The 17754-nt window shown below is 31.3% G+C and overlaps 1 pseudogene; it reads left to right on the top strand.

The window, feature by feature from the left end:
* The first annotated feature begins 5599 nt into the window (after positions 1 to 5599).
* LOC112040086 (beta-hexosaminidase 2-like) lies at positions 5600 to 16214 on the top strand (annotated as a pseudogene).
* The last annotated feature ends 1540 nt before the right edge of the window (positions 16215 to 17754 follow it).

Here is a 17754-nt window from a genome sequence, read left to right as displayed (position 1 = left end):
ATATTTATTTATTTTAGGGAATGATGATGTGTGATTGCGTGTATGTACAATATATAAGTGTCACTCGCTTCCCCGCCCAAAAAAAAAAAAAAATAATAATAATAATAATAATAATAATAAAAAGTCGCACCAATAAACCAAAACCCTTTCAATCTTTCATAATTAGAGCCCTACTCGGAATAGGATTTATTTCTATCCTATCCCTACTGATACTCAGTCTAGTATTCCTCTTTGAACTCGAAATAACAAATGTAGTATAAAATACAAGTTAGGCTGGAAAAATAAAACATATATATGTATATATATATATATATATGGATAAATTGCAAATTATACTCCTAGAGTTTAGAGATGTTTAAATTTTATACTAAAATTTTAGAATTCAGATTTTATTCTTAAATTTTTGTGGTGTTTGGAATTTACATTCTAACGTTTTAGAATATAGATTTAACACGCTAAATTTTACGGGAGTAATATTCAAATTCTGAAATATCATGGTGTAAAATTCAAACATTCCAAACTTTATAAGGTAAAATTCAAATTCTAAAATTTTAGAGTATAAAATTCAAATACCCTTAAATTTTAGGGGTGTAATTTGCAAATTACCTTATATATATATATATATATATTTCTATTTATATAAAACTTTAAAGCTTATGGAGCAACCAGAGGCGTCAACAAAAAGTTAGACACTATGTTCCGTTAAGTCAACGTAACTTTTTCGAGTGCTCTCTTTTTCTCCCATTGCTTTACATCTATTTTCTATTTCCTTTAATTTATTTAACATCATCGCGTTAGGAGACCTAAACTTAAAAAGTAGCAATTTGTTGTAGCTAGAATATTGTTTTCTATTCTTCTTAGAGTTAAGCATGTGGCTTCAATGGTTGCCGTTGGTTGCTCTCTCGCCGACCCAATGTAAAAATTAAAAATACCGTGTTTGTCACAAGAACAAGGCTCGTAGAATTCAGAATTTAAGAAAGACGTTAGCCATGGTGGTGGAAACTTGGAATCCATATATTGATGCTTTTGCGTTGAAACTATTAACTCAGACTCTCTTTTCTAATGCTAAAATAAAACACCTTAATAAAATAATCTCTCTAGCTTATTGCTTTTGTTAATGAAATAATTGTTCCCTCAGCCTAACTTGTATTTTATACTACATTTGTTATTTCGAGTTCGAAGAGGAATACCAGACTGAGTACCAATAGGAATAGGATAGAAATAAATCCTATTCCGACTAGGGCTCTAATTATGAAAGATTGAAAGGTTTTTCTTTTTCTTTTCTTTTCTTTTTTTTTTTTTTAATATTTTTTATATTTTTTTTAAGGATTGAAAGGGTTTTGGTTTATTGGTACGACTTCTTATTTACATACACACATCCTTATTCTCTAAAATAAATAAATAAATATAAAACTATATATAAACACATCGTTTAGGGTCGTCCCTATATTCCTAATTTTTCACATACCTTTTTATTTTTATTTTTAATTTTTACATTGGGTCGGCNTTTTTTTTGCGGGTCAATAATGATGGTTACTTTCTTAATATATAAATGATATCATATTGTTGTAGTCATAAATCTAAATATTATTATTTTTTATAGGTTCGCAAAGCTTCACATCATAATGCAATTCGAAGTAGCAATATAAGTGGATTGCTGGATATTTCTGATATACACCATTACACGGTTAACCACGAAAAAATAGTTTTCCTTCAAACAAGAAATAAAACAAATGAATATTGGGCTAATGCACCTTACAAGTGTCAAGTATGTGGATATATCCAATTTTTATACCAATAAACAAAGAGCTTCATTCAAGTTCTGTTCAATTGCATGCAAAGTAAGAATTTTATTTTTCAACTTTTTTCTTTTTTTTAGTATACTATTTGTTAATGTTTTATTTGATTTGTTTGAATCTAGGTTTCTCACTAGAACGATAATTTGATTATAGGTGAAAGATTCGGTGATATCAAGAGTAGATCCTTACTATGAAGTGCCATGTTTGACAAATAATTGGAGTGATGAATTTCCTGTGATACCAAGAGTAGATCCTTCTTGTGAAGTGCCTTGTTTGACAAGTAATAGGAGTGATGAATTTCATCAATCAAATCACAAAAGAAGAAGAAAAGGGACACCCATTAGATCTCCTTTCTTTTCGATTTTTCATGATGCTATATTCTATATTATGTAATGTTTCCAGTGAGAACGTCTGAACTCTAAATATTTTAGCAAACGGGCTTTTTATTATGTTTAAAGTTAGATAAGGGCTTATTAGATCATGATTCTTCAGCTATAAATTTGTAATGCTCTCTTGGTCTATGCCAATATATACTTTGTAATTTCATAGTTTTAGCAATAAATTTTTATAGATTTCTCTTCTCAAGAAAAAAAATTTTCTATTGATTTCATTCAGAAAATCATGAGATTTATTATTATTATTTTTTAAATTAAACATGAATCCAAAATGAAAAAAAGAAAAAGGATTATTTATTTACCTTTTCTAAAAAGAGACTGTTTAATTATGAGATATAGCCTTTGGCAGTAATATAGTTTAGGACAAAGTTTAGCTATAAAATTGGTTGTAGCTAAAGCTACAACCTTACTCAATAAAATAAATATTACTATATATTTTGAAAATCTAATCGTTGAATTGCATTTTCTTTACATTTTTAATATACATGTCAAATTTTGTGTCAATCAAATATTATTTACTATACGATCTATATAAGCTTATATTTTAGAATGAATGGCTAGGTTTTGGTTGAAAGAAGGCTATAAGCCTGGCCCAGGAGATAACGTCTTAAAAATAGATGATTTATGAATAGATACTTCTATTGGACCCAACTAAACTCAAATCCAAATCAATGAGCCAAACTTTCTATTCAGTGTAAAATTACTACGTGTAATTTACTTTGAGTTTGCATTTTGGAAGATAAATTTTGGAGCTGTTTTTTTTTTTTTTTTTTTTTTTCCATAAAGAATCCTTTTTGAGGTGACTTTGGAATTAATTTACATTTATAAATTATAAGATAAAGTTTAGCTACAAAATTGGTTGTAACTTTAGGCTACAACCTTACTTAATATCTTTTTATCTTTTTATTGAATGTGAATTTTGATAAATCCACTGTTAGATTGCATCTTCTTTTTATATCCTCCGTGCTTGCAAAATTTCTAGAAAATTAAAGATCAATAGCTATGCTATCAATAAATGTTTAAATTGCAAGTTTTGTAGTTCAAAATTATGTANAAAAAAAAAAAAACACACCATTTATAATTTGAATTAATTTCTCTTTTTTATCCAAAAAAAAAAAAAATCTCTTTATGTAAGTATTTGAATTCATAAAAAATATATATAAATATATATATATATATATATATATGAATTCATGTTATACATTCATAATCACAGAGTGCTTTCCAACCAGATAAAGCAATCTCAGACAACATTTTAGTAGCTTTTGAGACTCTTCATCACATGAAGACAAAAAAAACAGGCAAAGAGGGATATATGGCACTAAAGTTGGATATGAGCAAGGCCTATGACAGGGTGGAGTGGATTTTTTTAGAGAAGTTGATGTTGAAAATGGGATTCCATGCAAATTGGGTAAGGTTGGTGATGGAAACAGTTCGAACAGTCTCCTATTCCATCTTAATAAATGGTACACCCCGAGGTTGCATCAAGCTAATTAGGGGGATCCGTCAAGGGGACCCATTGTCTCCCTACCTCTTCCTTCTCTGTTTCGAAGGGCTTAATGGTTTGATTAAGAGTAGTGTTGCTTCTGGAGATTTGAGAGGTTTCTCCCTTTGTAAGAATGGCCCACAAATCTCCCATCTATTCTTCGCTGATGACGGTGTGATTTTTTGTAGAGTAAAGATGGGTGATGTGCAAGCTTTACAATCGGCATTAATTCTCTATGAACAAGCTTCGGGGCAGAAAGTAAATGGAGCAAAGACCAATCTGTTGTTTGGCAAGTCAGTTCCAGAGAGTTCGAAAGATGCTTTGAAAAATTTCCTTGGAGTTCCGGAAATAAAGGAGTATGAAAAATATTTAGGCCTTCCAGCAGTGGTGGGGAGGAATAAAAAGGAAAGTCTTATCTATATATTACTAAAAGCTGAAGTGTAGCAATTAATGTTGCTACGCTCCCGTTAAGCCACATCAGCAGCCATGTCATCATCTTTTTTCTTTTCAATTTTTCATATAATTGTTTAACATTTAAAGTGAATTAATAACTCCATTTTATTAAAATCAAAATATCATATTAATCTTATTTTTAATTATTCTTATCTATTATTATACACTCTTCAACTTTTTTCATTCCATTTTAACTTTTCATATCCCCACTACTCTCTAACTTAATATCACTATTCCCCTACCCCTTTATCTTCTTTTATTTTTGACTCTTCTTATTCTTAACCTCTTGCTATAAATTTGTTGTTCTCTCAATCATTCCATGCATAATTTTCTGTTTTTCCACACACAAAAAGTTCTCTCTCTCTCTCTCTCTCTCTCTCTCTCTCTCTCTCTCTCTCTCTCTCTCTCTCTCTCTCTCTNCAACAACAACAATAGAATATCATACCAAACATATCATAAACAAACTAATAGTTATGGATACACTAAGTTAATGGCAGTAAATTGGAATGAAAAAAATAAAAATAAAAATAAACGTTACAATGCATATTTAGTACATTAGAATTATCATCAAGAAATCAAATGTCAATTAGTAACCATTACTTGGAAAACAAAGAGCTTGATAGAAGTAATTAAAGATGATCTTACGAATGTCAATAAAGTCAATTGTTACATTCACTTAATTAAATCATATAATTAAATACAATCATACAAAATTTAAATTTAAAACTAATCAAAATCTAATATGGAAAACCATATTTCTTATCAAAACTAAAAAGAAGATATTCTTCAATAATAATAGAAATATATAAAAAATAAAGATTGAAATTTTCAAAATCCCATTTTTGACATTTCATTTAACATTATTGAGGCAACATTAAGACAAGATATAAGAATTTTAGTTTTTAACTTCCATAGAATCAAATGTTTCCCACATTATTTCAACCTTATGGAAAATAGGGTTTACATGTAACATGCAAAATGTGTACAATTGACTTAGAGATGTACAAATTAGTCAACCAACTATGGTAGAATTAAGGTTTCAAAATTTAAATAAAACAATTCTACAATAATAAAAAATTATTTTGCGATGAACATGATTATGAAATGCATTTCTCTTCATTAAGTTAGTTCAAATTACAAAATAATGATAACAATGAGACCTCCCTTAAAAAAATAATCACGCGCAATGCGCGGGTCTGCGACTAGTTTATATAAAAGAGCGGATTTGGAATAAGCTTCAAGGTTGGAAAGAAAAATTATTGTCACAAGCTGGGAGGGAGATTCTGCTGAAAGTTATTGTGCAAGCAATTCCAACCTTTGCAATGAGTTGCTTTAAATTACCCACGAGCCTTTGTCATGATATTGAGGTGATGATAAAAAATTTCTTTGGGGGACAACGAGGTGATAGTAGGAAGATTCATTGGAAGAAGTGGGAGACTTTATGTTTGCCAAAAAATGAAGGTGGGATGGGGTTCAAAGAACTTCAGAAATTCAACGAAGCCATGTTGGCAAAACAGGCTTGGAGGTTAATTCATGACAAAAATTCTCTTTTCTACCGAGTCTTCAAAGCCAAGTTTTTCCCATCAGGTGACATATTTTCTGCCCAAGTTAAGACAGGTTCTTACGCTTGGCGTAGTATCCTTAGTGCCCGGAAAGTGATTGCTACTGGTGCTAGGTGGAGAATAGGGACTGGTCAAAATGTCAAAGTGTATCAAGATTGCTGGTTGACAGGGGAAGGCTCTGGTAGGATTATTTCCTCAGCCTCTTCCTTACCTGTTGATATGGTGGTAGCTGATCTCATCGATGACAACACAGGTTGTTGGAATGGGATGATATTAGATACCTATTTTCTGCCCTTTGAAGCTCAGAAAATCAGGTCGATCCCCATTTGTTTTACCCCTCAGGAAGACATTTTAATTTGGCCAAAGTCTAAGGATGGGATGTATTCAGTTAAATCGGGGTATCAATTGTTGTGTGCTATGGAAAGGAGTGAAGTAGCTTCGGTTTCAGATAATGGAGAAGTAAAGAAATTTTGGTCCGCCCTCTGGAGATTAAATGTGCCTAATAAAGTCAAGTCTTTTGCTTGGCGGGCCTGCTCTGACTGCCTCCCAACTCTAAACAATTTGGCAAGAAGGAAAATAGTTCAATCCAATGTTTGCCTCAGCTGTAAGAAGGAGCCTGAGTCGGTGGTGCATGCTTTGTGGGGCTGTGGCAACATACGAATGGTCTGGGGAACTAACTTTGATGAGTTGCGTAATGCAACAAATCAATTTTTTTCTTTCTTTGATCTTTTCAGGTTGGCGCTGCAGAACAAAAAAGGAGCTGAACTCTTTATCACATACTGTTGGTCTATTTGGAATCGTCGAAACAAGTTAAGAGTCAAGGAAGCAGTAATACCTCTGGAGAAGATTGCGGACCAAGCTCAACAATATCTCACGGAATTCTAGCAAAGTCGAAGCAAACCTGTCAGCAAGAAATTGCCGAAAAAAAGCATTTGGAAGCCACCTGATCCTGGTACCGTGAAAACAAATTATGATGGTGCCGTTTTTGAAGACTTGGGAGCAGCGGGCATTGGTGTTGTGGTCCGAAATTCCTCTGGTTCTGTTATGGCAGCCTTATCCGAGATAATTCCTTGTCCATCATCAGTTCTGGCACTGGAAACTATTGCAGCTCGAAGGGCAGCACACTTTCTCCAAGAACTCAATATACGTGGTTCAATATTGGAAGGTGATTCAGAAACCTCAATTTCGGCAATCAAAAACCAATGTTTTCACCACCCTGACGTTGGTCACATAATAAAGGACATAATGTCTTTAGTTGGTTCTTTCCAGTATTTTTCTTTCTCTCATACACGACGGCAAGGCAATGCTCTAGCACATGCTCTAGCCCGGAGAGCGAGACTTTCTTTTCCTATTTCAGTTTGGAAGGAGTTTGTTCCTCCTGATATTTACAAAGTGTATGTTTCAGATTTCCTAGCAATAAAATAACGGTCTAACTTATCGCCGGATTCTCAAAAAAAAAAAAAAAAAAAAACAAAGGCAGCGTTTGGAGATTTGGAAAGCAAAAGAAACAGGTATGAACAAAAACGCAAATTAAATTTGATAGCTTTTTTCTTTGTCATGTTTATAGTCACGCATTAAATATATTAATTGTTTACTCTATATGTAAAATGAAAAAATAAAAATAAAAACCCAAATCTTAGCATTAGTTTCTAATTGTGATACATTTATAGTTTAAGCAAACAATATTATGGACACAACCATTCTTAGTGAATGTTTGGATAGCGACAAGCGTCCAGCATTTTGCGCATGGGTCTCGTGCACTATTCACGGGGAGCCACAAACCTCTTTTTTCAGTAAAACTTTCATTAAAAATGAGTCACATGACACTATTCACACATTTAAAAATTATTTTGCTACAGTGTTTTAGTTTTCAGTTTTTAGCAATAAGTGGTATCCAAACACACCCTCACATCCAATTTTATAAGTTGTTGACATGTACAATTGTGAGTGGTTAATAAAAAGTGTTGGGTTCAAATTGGCAGAAAATATTCATCACTCATGGTTGTATAAATTAACGAGTTATAAAATTTGGTATGCATCAAGAATGATTCTTTGATTAGACCAAAAAAAGAAGTATGGTACTATAGTGGACTAGTAGCTTTTAATGTAGATTGTTAACTTTTGAGTGATTACTAAAAGGGGCAAAATTTGGTTTTAAACATATTTGAAATTATCTTTTCCAACTCATTACATGATGTTTATATAAGATTATATATGTGTATTATTTAAACAAGTCACATGCCTCATAAAAAAAGTCATGTGACTAGAAGTCTAGACTACATATGAATGGTCTCTTTAGTTGCTACATAATGGAATGAAGCAAGATAACTCCAAACATGTTTAGAGTTAAACCTTTTCCAATTGGTTTATAATTAAATATAATTATAGCCTTTCTTTATTTATTTATTTTTTTTAAATTGATAGTATTTGTTTGAGCAATTAAATTAAGTAAGTGATTATTATATACTTGTTTGGTTTTAATTGATAATAATAATCTAGAAAAATTCAGTTCAATTGTTTGGTTTTAATTGATAATAACTTAGGATTGATTATTATTATTATTATTATATATACATATAAAGATTGCTAAAAAATTTAGTTATGAATTAATTACAAATAAAATTCCAACTCGATAAATACATATATATATAAATTTGTGAGTTTTTTTTTTTAAATGTTCTTTACATTAATAATTAACATTGAGAACCAAAAAAAAGAAAAAAAAGAAGAAGCATAATTCCAACAGGAAATATTAAGAAAGATGCACCAGTATGGCTCCCAAGTTTCCACCTGCATGGCTTACATCTATAATTAATACTAAACTAGTTAAGTTTCCGCACGATATGCGGTGTAACTCATTATTCGTTTTCTCTAATATTTCAATAAGATTTAGTTTAACTGCCTGACATCTCAATTTTTAATAAAAACATTCAAATTTAGATCTCTCGCCCTCAACTATCGATGTATAAAAAATAAAAAATAAAAATTCAATAAATTTTCTTGTAAAAAAAAAAAAAAGGTAATCTTTAGTTATTTTATAGTCAAAATAGAAAGACACTAACAATAGTGTAGAGATTTGATCATAGTATATATACGTGCGCTTAAATTTAAAATTGCATGATATATTGGGTCATATAAATAGACATGTTTCTTGCCTACAAAAAAATGCGAATATCCTTCAATTATATTTTTTTACATTTTGGATTTTGTGTTAGTAAAGTTATTTATTTTTTTCCCTTTTTTTTGGACATTATTTCAATAGTTGCAAAGATAACTAAAATTTTAGTAAGAATACCATATTTCAAATCAATTGTTCCCCACGTAAAATAAAAAATAAAAAAAATTCTCATATAAATCTTAGAAAAATGATATTGAAATTTCATTATGCTTAAAATAATTAATATTACAAAATAAACATATTCATTCTATTAGTTATCTTTCTAATTACTTAGAATAAATACTAAAATGTTAGTTTTGCGTACACACACACACACATATATCACATGTCACTGAAAGGAAAAAGGGTTAAAATAAATTTTTATTAAATTCACAAATATATAATTTTTTTTAAAAAATTTTGTGTCAATTTTTGTCAAAGCAACTAAACATGAGGAATAATGTTATATTGTTAATCTAATATTATTATTCCAACTAATTCTCAAAAAAATATTATTATTCCAACTAAAAATTATTTCTTAAATAAAGTTTATAAAAATAAATAAATTAATTTAATATAAATAATTAATGCACAACTATAAATAATTAGTATATACATTTACTCTATCAGCTGATTCAATGAACTAATAATTTGATATAAATGCAAATTCTTTAAAGTAGAAGCTTAAATAAAAAGAACTTCAAGAAATGTGCTATTTGACACAATCTCATGCTCTCTCTCTCTCTCTCTCTCTCTCTCTCTATATATATATATATATATATAGAGAGAGAGAGAGAGAGAGAGAGAGAGAGCATGAGATTGTGTCAAATAGCACATTTCTTGAAGTTCTTTTTATTTAAGCTTCTACTTTAAAGAATTTGCATTTATATCAAATTATTAGTTCATTGAATCAGCTGATAGAGTAAATGTATATACTAATTATCTATAGTTGTGCATTAATTATTTATATTAAATGAATTTATTTATTTTTATAAACTTTATTTAAGAAATAATTTTTAGTTGGAATAATAATATTTTTTTGAGAATCAGTTGGAATAATAATATTAGATTAACAATATAACATTATTCCTCATGTTTAGTTGCTTTGAAAAAAATTGACACAAATTTTTTTTTAAATTAAATATTTGTGAATTTAATAAAAATTTATCTTAACCCTTTAAATTTCCTGATTCCTTTCAGTGACATGTGATATGTGTGTGTGTGTGTGTGTGTGTGTGTGTGTGTGTGTGTGCAAAACTAACATTTTAGTATTTATTCTAAGTAATTAGAAAGATAACTAATAGAATGAATATGTTTATTTTGTAATATTAATTATTTTAAGCATAATGAAATTTCAATATCATTTTTCTAAGATTTATATGAGAATTTTTTTTTTTTTTTNAAAATTCAATAAATTTTCTTGTAAAAAAAAAAAAAAGGTAATCTTTAGTTATTTTATAGTCAAAATAGAAAGACACTAACAATAGTGTAGAGATTTGATCATAGTATATATACGTGCGCTTAAATTTAAAATTGCATGATATATTGGGTCATATAAATAGACATGTTTCTTGCCTACAAAAAAATGCGAATATCCTTCAATTATATTTTTTTACATTTTGGATTTTGTGTTAGTAAAGTTATTTATTTTTTTCCCTTTTTTTTGGACATTATTTCAATAGTTGCAAAGATAACTAAAATTTTAGTAAGAATACCATATTTCAAATCAATTGTTCCCACGTAAAATAAAAAATAAAAAAAATTCTCATATAAATCTTAGAAAAATGATATTGAAATTTCATTATGCTTAAAATAATTAATATTACAAAATAAACATATTCATTCTATTAGTTATCTTTCTAATTACTTAGAATAAATACTAAAATGTTAGTTTTGCGTACACACACACACACATATATCACATGTCACTGAAAGGAAAAAGGGTTAAAATAAATTTTTATTAAATTCACAAATATATAATTTTTTTAAAAAATTTTGTGTCAATTTTTGTCAAAGCAACTAAACATGAGGAATAATGTTATATTGTTAATCTAATATTATTATTCCAACTAATTCTCAAAAAATATTATTATTCCAACTAAAAATTATTTCTTAAATAAAGTTTATAAAAATAAATAATTAATTTAATAAAAAAAAAAAAAAAAAAAAAAAAAACTGCTTCCCAAAATTTATCTTCCAAAATTCAAACTAAATAGCAAGATTTGGGTCCTTTGATTTCGATTTAAGTTCCTAAATCTAAAGATTTGTATTTGGGCCTTTTAATACTCTGCTTTAGTCCACACACATAGAACCTCTTTTAAAATTTTCTGAATCTAATAATCACAAGCTTTGGCATAATTAAAAGATATAAATGTGTTTGGTGAGGTAAATGAAGTCTAAACAAAGCTTGCTAGGGACATGGTTTTGTAGTAGATTAGAGGTATGCCTAATTTTATCTTTAGATAATAATTGAAATTTTGGTTGCTAGATTTTTGAATGGCAACCTTGAGCAATAGGCTTTTTTTTGGATATTACATCAGTCTAATTTGCTATCGAATTTAGATAATCTGATAAACTAATATAAGCTTTTTCAAGCCTTTTAAGAGAGGTGATCGCTTAAAAACCAGCTAAATTTGAGATTTTTCGTTATTTAGCATTAAATGTGTTTAAATAGCTTTTCATAGCTTGAGATGATTAGGCTGAAATTTTAGGGACATAGAGAAAATTATACCTTTTTTTGGTAAATACAACAAATTATTCAAATATTCCCTTTTGTGTTTGTTGCTTGTTCATGGACTCATGGCTTTTGCAAGATTTTCAAGCCCACTTGACAAATCCACCTCTTGGGCCCATAGGTAAGCTCAAATAGGTCATACTCTTTGCTTTCATACCATGTTCCTTCAAAAATCCCATTAAAAAAATTAACAGATTTAGTCCAAACGAAAAAAAAAAAGAAAAAAAGAAAAAAAGAAGAAAGTGATGGACCCAAATATAAAAATGGCCAACGAAAACTTCAAGTTACGGTCACTAAATTATAAAAATAGATTGGGGTGACCAAATTATTACATTTTAAATATTTGAAAATAATGGACCAAAATCGAACATAAACAATATCTGAGGGACTAAAAGTGTAATTTACCAGAAAAAAACAGAAAAAATTGATGCATGAAAATAGCAAGTCTCTACAAACCAGAACAATTTATAATCAACTGAAAGGACTATTTTGTCAATTTCTTTTCAATCCCTTGACCCCAAAAAGGGTCCAATATTAATATATCCAAAATTCACAATACAACTGGTCTTATCTTCTTCATCCTATATTAAATACAAACTGGAAGGCTAAGTTTTCTACTAATAATAAAGATTACCTGTCAAGAGGTAAATTGACTTGACTAAACAAAGTAGATCTTAAATTATACTCATTCAATATTATTTCTTTTATTAGGCTTCAGCTAAGACAAAGTCCATCACTAGTAGCACACAAGCAAAGTCCCAAATAACAACCAAACAAAACTCCTGACCAACAATAAAAGCAACACATGTATTAACAAAGACTTCAAACAAAAAGTTCTATCAACATAGCATAAATCACAACTTTTATCACAATTATTCACGTGAAAATCTGTAAGCGGTGAAAAAAAAAATTGTAAATCCATGTAAATTCATATAAAAGTGACAGACAAGCAATTACAATCTGCCACATAGAATAATTGTGACATTTTATGTACTATTATAATTTCTCAAACTTTAAACTTAGTACCCGTTTGATAACGTTATTTAAATATTATGAAAATATGTGTTGTATTGTTTAAATAACGAAAACTGTTATTTAAACAACATGGCCGAATAGGCTTAGTCTAAGCAGTTAAAAAAAAAAAAAAAATTTAGTCTAAGCAACGTGTCACAAAGAAAACCATGTCCATGTCAATCATTGTTTTCATAGTGCTCAAACCCCTCCCCTTGTGAACAAAGGAAACATGCTTCTTCGGTTCTTCCTTTCTTCAATTCCATTCTCATAATTTCCACAGGACTAGCAGTGTTGTCCGTCCCAATCTCAACAGTTGAATCTACAATCCAAGTATGGCCAAAGCCACGAACTTTTTTATGGCCACAACCACAAGCCACTCTTCTCTCTCCCACCTTCACCATTTCAACTCCCAACCAAATACATATACACCTCTCCTCCACCATCAAGCGCTACCTCAATCTCATTCAAACCGAGCACCACGTTCCCTTAGTCCCTCCCACTCTCAACTTTACTACCTCCACCCCTCCTTTACAGACCCTTTTGGTCTCTGTCTCAGACCTCACTGCCCCACTTCACCACAACGTGAATGAGTCCTATACACTCACTATTCCCACATGGGGTCCTGCTAATTTGACTGCAGAGACTGTGTGGGGTGCCATGAGAGGCCTTGAGACTTTTTCTCAGCTCGTTTGGGGTGACCCTTTACGTGTAGCTGTGGGGTTGTATATATGGGGTGCACCACTTTTTGCTCACAGAGGGGTTTTGTTAGATACTTCAAGGAATTACTACCCAGTTGAGGTTATATTGAGGACCATTGGGGCTATAAGTGTGAATAAGATGAATGTGTTTCATTGGCACATCACTGACTCACACTCTTTCCCACTTTTGGTGCCGTCTGAGCCTGATTTGGCAGCTAAGGGGTCATATGGTCCTGACATGCTGTACACTCCTTATGATGTCAACAGAATTGTGCAGTTTGGCTTGGAGCATGGGGTTGGAGTGGTTCCAGAGATTGACACACCCGGTCAGTGAAACTTTTCTCGTTTGCCTTTACTTTTTTGTTTGATATCCTACTCTTTTTCTCTTTTCAGTGCGAAATTTCTGGGATTGTATTGCTAGTTATAAAGGTCGTATCTAGTACACAAAATTGTGACTTTTATGGGTTTGAGAGAGGTATTTTGTAGGACAATTAAACAAATTCTTAGCTAGCTGGAATTGTATATGCATAAGAACTTTGGAATCTCAGACTACATTAAAGATACTAGAATGAGTTCAAACACTGGATATGCAGATCTAACTCATCTAAGTGCATTCCAGAAGTGGCAAAACTTAGGTATAGTCTTGTACTTTGGGTTCCTAAATCATATTCCACAACACAAATGTATTGACCAAAGACCAATGCAGTGTGAATAGCGTCATACTATCATCCTCTGCCAAGGACAATTGAATTCAACCATGTGGTTTATTGGCCAATACAAACACAATTGAATTTACTTGAGGAACCTAAGGTTTAGTACATAGAGAACTGTACCTAAATTTTACCCCTCCAAAATAGTTATCTTCTTTAGCAGGTTCAGAAATCAATCAGGAAACATCGAAAGACAAAGCGATTGAATCTCACTATTTCTGGTGAACCTTTTATCCCAAAAAAGGAGAGAAATGAAAAAGGATTATGTTTAGTAAACTTGTTTCAACAACCTATTTACTACAATCAGCCTAAATCTAATCTAACAAGCCCCATATATGCATCTCTTGAGCTTATAATTAAAAATTAGAATGCTTAGATAATTTCTGATGAACAAGTGACCTTTGTTCAACTTACAAAAACATTGCATAGTAGCAAAAACAAGCAGATATTCAAAGCTGCCAGGGGTACAAACAGATCTTACACAACGACAAACAATACAGATAAAACTAACCATAACTACCATTACCATCTAATTAATCAACAAAACATGACAGAAATCACACCCTAAGCTTTTCTACAGTGACATTTATTCCTCTTAAGAAAACATCCCCCACTAACTGCATAGAATTTTATTTTGCATTACTGCAAAAATTCCCACGAAATCAACCTAAGCCCTCACCTCCTATTCAATTGAATGATGCTTTCCTCTGCCTTAACTTGTCCATGGTGATTCTTCCTTTGGCGTCAAATATGATAAAGGGAAGCAGCCCAAGCTAGTTTACACAGGATATTGGATTATCAAGCATTGAGCTTCCCATTAGATGCTTTCATTATTTTTTCTTTGTTTGCCAAAACTTTTTATTCATTTTATATATTTGAATTTGAATATGTACAAGATATAATTTCGAAATCAAACTCAAATATAATTGGAGAAACCTTGATAATTCTTATATTACAATATGGTGAATATACACGAGCTAATACAGCTTTTGACAGTGGGATTGGGTGAGGCTTATTGAAAGACATAAAACACAAGATGATTCAAATGATTGAACCATTTAATCCAGAACCATAATGCATACAATGATATCAAGTAAATTTCAGTCTATTCCTTTTTACTTAGTTAAACTTTAGTAATTGTTGTGCTGAAATGGAAGGAGTTAATTTTTTTTTTTTACTTGCAGCCCATACAGGATCATAGGCAGAAGCCTACCCTGACATTATAACATGTGCAAACATGTTCTGGTGGCCAGCAGGAAGCAAGTGGGAAGACCGTCTTGCCTCTGAACCTGGAACAGGCCAATTGAACCCCTTAAACCCCAAGACTTACCAAGTCCTGAAACGAGTTACTAACGATGTAGCCACCCTATTCCCAGAACCATTCTACCATGCTGGAGCTGATGAGATCATCCCTGGTTGTTGGAAAGCCGATCCGGCCATTCAGTCCTTCCTCTCAAATGGTGGAACTCTCAATCAGCTACTCGAGATCTTTGTCAACTCTACTTTTCCTTATATTGTATCCCTCAACCGAACAGTGGTCTATTGGGAAGATGTTATATTGGATGCTAATATCAAGGTACCAACCACAGCTCTTCCTCCAGAGCATACCATCTTGCAAACATGGAACAATGGCCATAATAACACCAAAAAGATTGTTTCTTCTGGTTACCAGGCTATTGTATCATCCGTGGATTTCTATTATTTGGACTGTGGGTATGGTGGCTTTCTAGGGAATGACAGCCAGTATGATCAACAAACAAGTGATAACTCTGGAAATGGAGGATCATGGTGTGCACCTTTCAAGACATGGCAAACCATATACAACTATGATATAACATATGGGTTGAGCAAGGAGGAGGCCAATCTAGTGTTAGGTGGGGAGGTGGCATTGTGGTCCGAGCAAGCAGACCCTACAGTTTTAGACGCAAGAATATGGCCAAGAGTTTCAGCAATGGCAGAGACACTATGGTCTGGGAACCGAGATGAGACAGGTAAGAAAAGGTATGCTGAGGCAACAGATAGGTTGAATGAGTGGAGATATAGAATGGTGCGAAGAGGTTTTGGAGCTGAACCCATTCGGCCGCTTTGGTGCATTAGGAACCCTGGCATGTGCAACATAGTTCAGTCTGTTGCTTAAGTATTTCCTTCTTATATGCTTGAAAAATAATAATACTAATAATAGTCAATGATTTGATTTTTTGTGTTACTTTACTTGGTAATGCATTAGTTGAGGATGATGAGTGGTAATGTTATTTAATTTTCCAAATATATTGAGCCTTCAACTTATGTGACAAATGGTTTGTCTCCTCTCTTGTTTTAAATCACTCTACTGTGTGCAACACAGTTTTAAGCAATAAGCCTCCTCAACTTAGATCAATCTAATGTTCTAATAATATTGTTACCGAACTTATTTATTGATATTTCTTTCACAATTTGTACCCTACATATCAATCTTTCTCTTGGCTAGCACTAGCTTGAGAGGGTGTTATGTGAATGAATTAAGATTATGGTGTAGCTATAGAGGAAAAGAATGACAAGAAAGTGGTGTTTTGGCTATGATACTTTCGTTGGTGGAGCTATAATACACTGGAACAGGTAATCTTGTACTCTAGTTTGTCACGGTGATTGGATGATTAAATTTTTGTTTGATGTTAACAAAATGCTTCCTGCAGTGCAGAAAACAGAGAAAGAACAGAGCAGTGAAACAAGGACTCCAGCCGCAATATATATATATATATATATAATATCAATTTTTTGTAGTCACATCTTACTGTTAAATCTTCATTATTTATTTGCAATTGTTTATGAGATATATAGGTTTGCTAGTAATATATTTGTTGCGTGGAAAGAAGAACATGGACTTGCCGTAGGAACTTGTTTTGCATATTGCTTATTTAACTCGGAACCAAGAATAAGCATGTGAAAGAATATGACAAAGCAACATTTGTCTGGTGACTTTCTTTGTTTTTGTTTTTTCCACCAAGCAGAAATACAAAGAAACGACAAAATTTAAGTAGATTAATTAATTCCAAAGCCACTTCAAAAAGAATTCTTTAAGGGCAAGACTAGCTGCTTCCCAAAATTTCTCTTCCAAAATTCAAATTATATTAATTTACTCATTCTTTGGGTAGCAAGATTTGGGCCTTTTGATTTGGATTTGAGTTTATAAGTCTAAATACTTTGATTAAATAGTTTAAATGTCAATTATTTGTATTTGGGCCAAATTCATCAAAGATTTAAAAACTTGAAATCCTTTGAATTTTTTGTTAGACAATTGAAATCTTTGGATTTGAAATAAGATTTAGCACCTTTAATTTTAGATTTAACACTTCAAAAATTTTAAATCCCCCAACTCCCCAAAAATTTTCATAGATGTTGAAGGAGAGGAGAACTACTTATGGTACCACACACGCATACAAAACCCCTTTTAAAATTTGTTGAATCTAATAATCATAAGCTTTGATATAATTAAGAAATATAAATGTGGTTGGTGAGGTAAATGAAGTCTAATTAAAGCTTGGGTTGGAACAAAGTTTTGTAGTAGATCATGGGTATATCTAATATTATCTTTAGATAATAATCGAAGATTTTGGTGATTGGATTTTTGAAATGACAACCTTAAGAAATAGGCTTTTTGGGATATTATGTCAATCTAGTTTACTATAAATTTTGGATAATTTGGTTAGTTATGCAAACTTTTTTGAGCATTTTCAGGAGAAATGATCGCTTAAAAATCACTTAAAAGA

Source organism: Quercus suber, unplaced genomic scaffold, assembly GCF_002906115.3.
Source record: "Quercus suber isolate HL8 unplaced genomic scaffold, Cork oak 2.0 scaffold_62, whole genome shotgun sequence".
Classification (NCBI taxonomy): Eukaryota; Viridiplantae; Streptophyta; class Magnoliopsida; order Fagales; family Fagaceae; genus Quercus; species Quercus suber.
The sequence above is the reverse complement of the archived record's forward strand: the minus strand, read 5'-3'. Positions and strand labels throughout refer to the sequence as shown.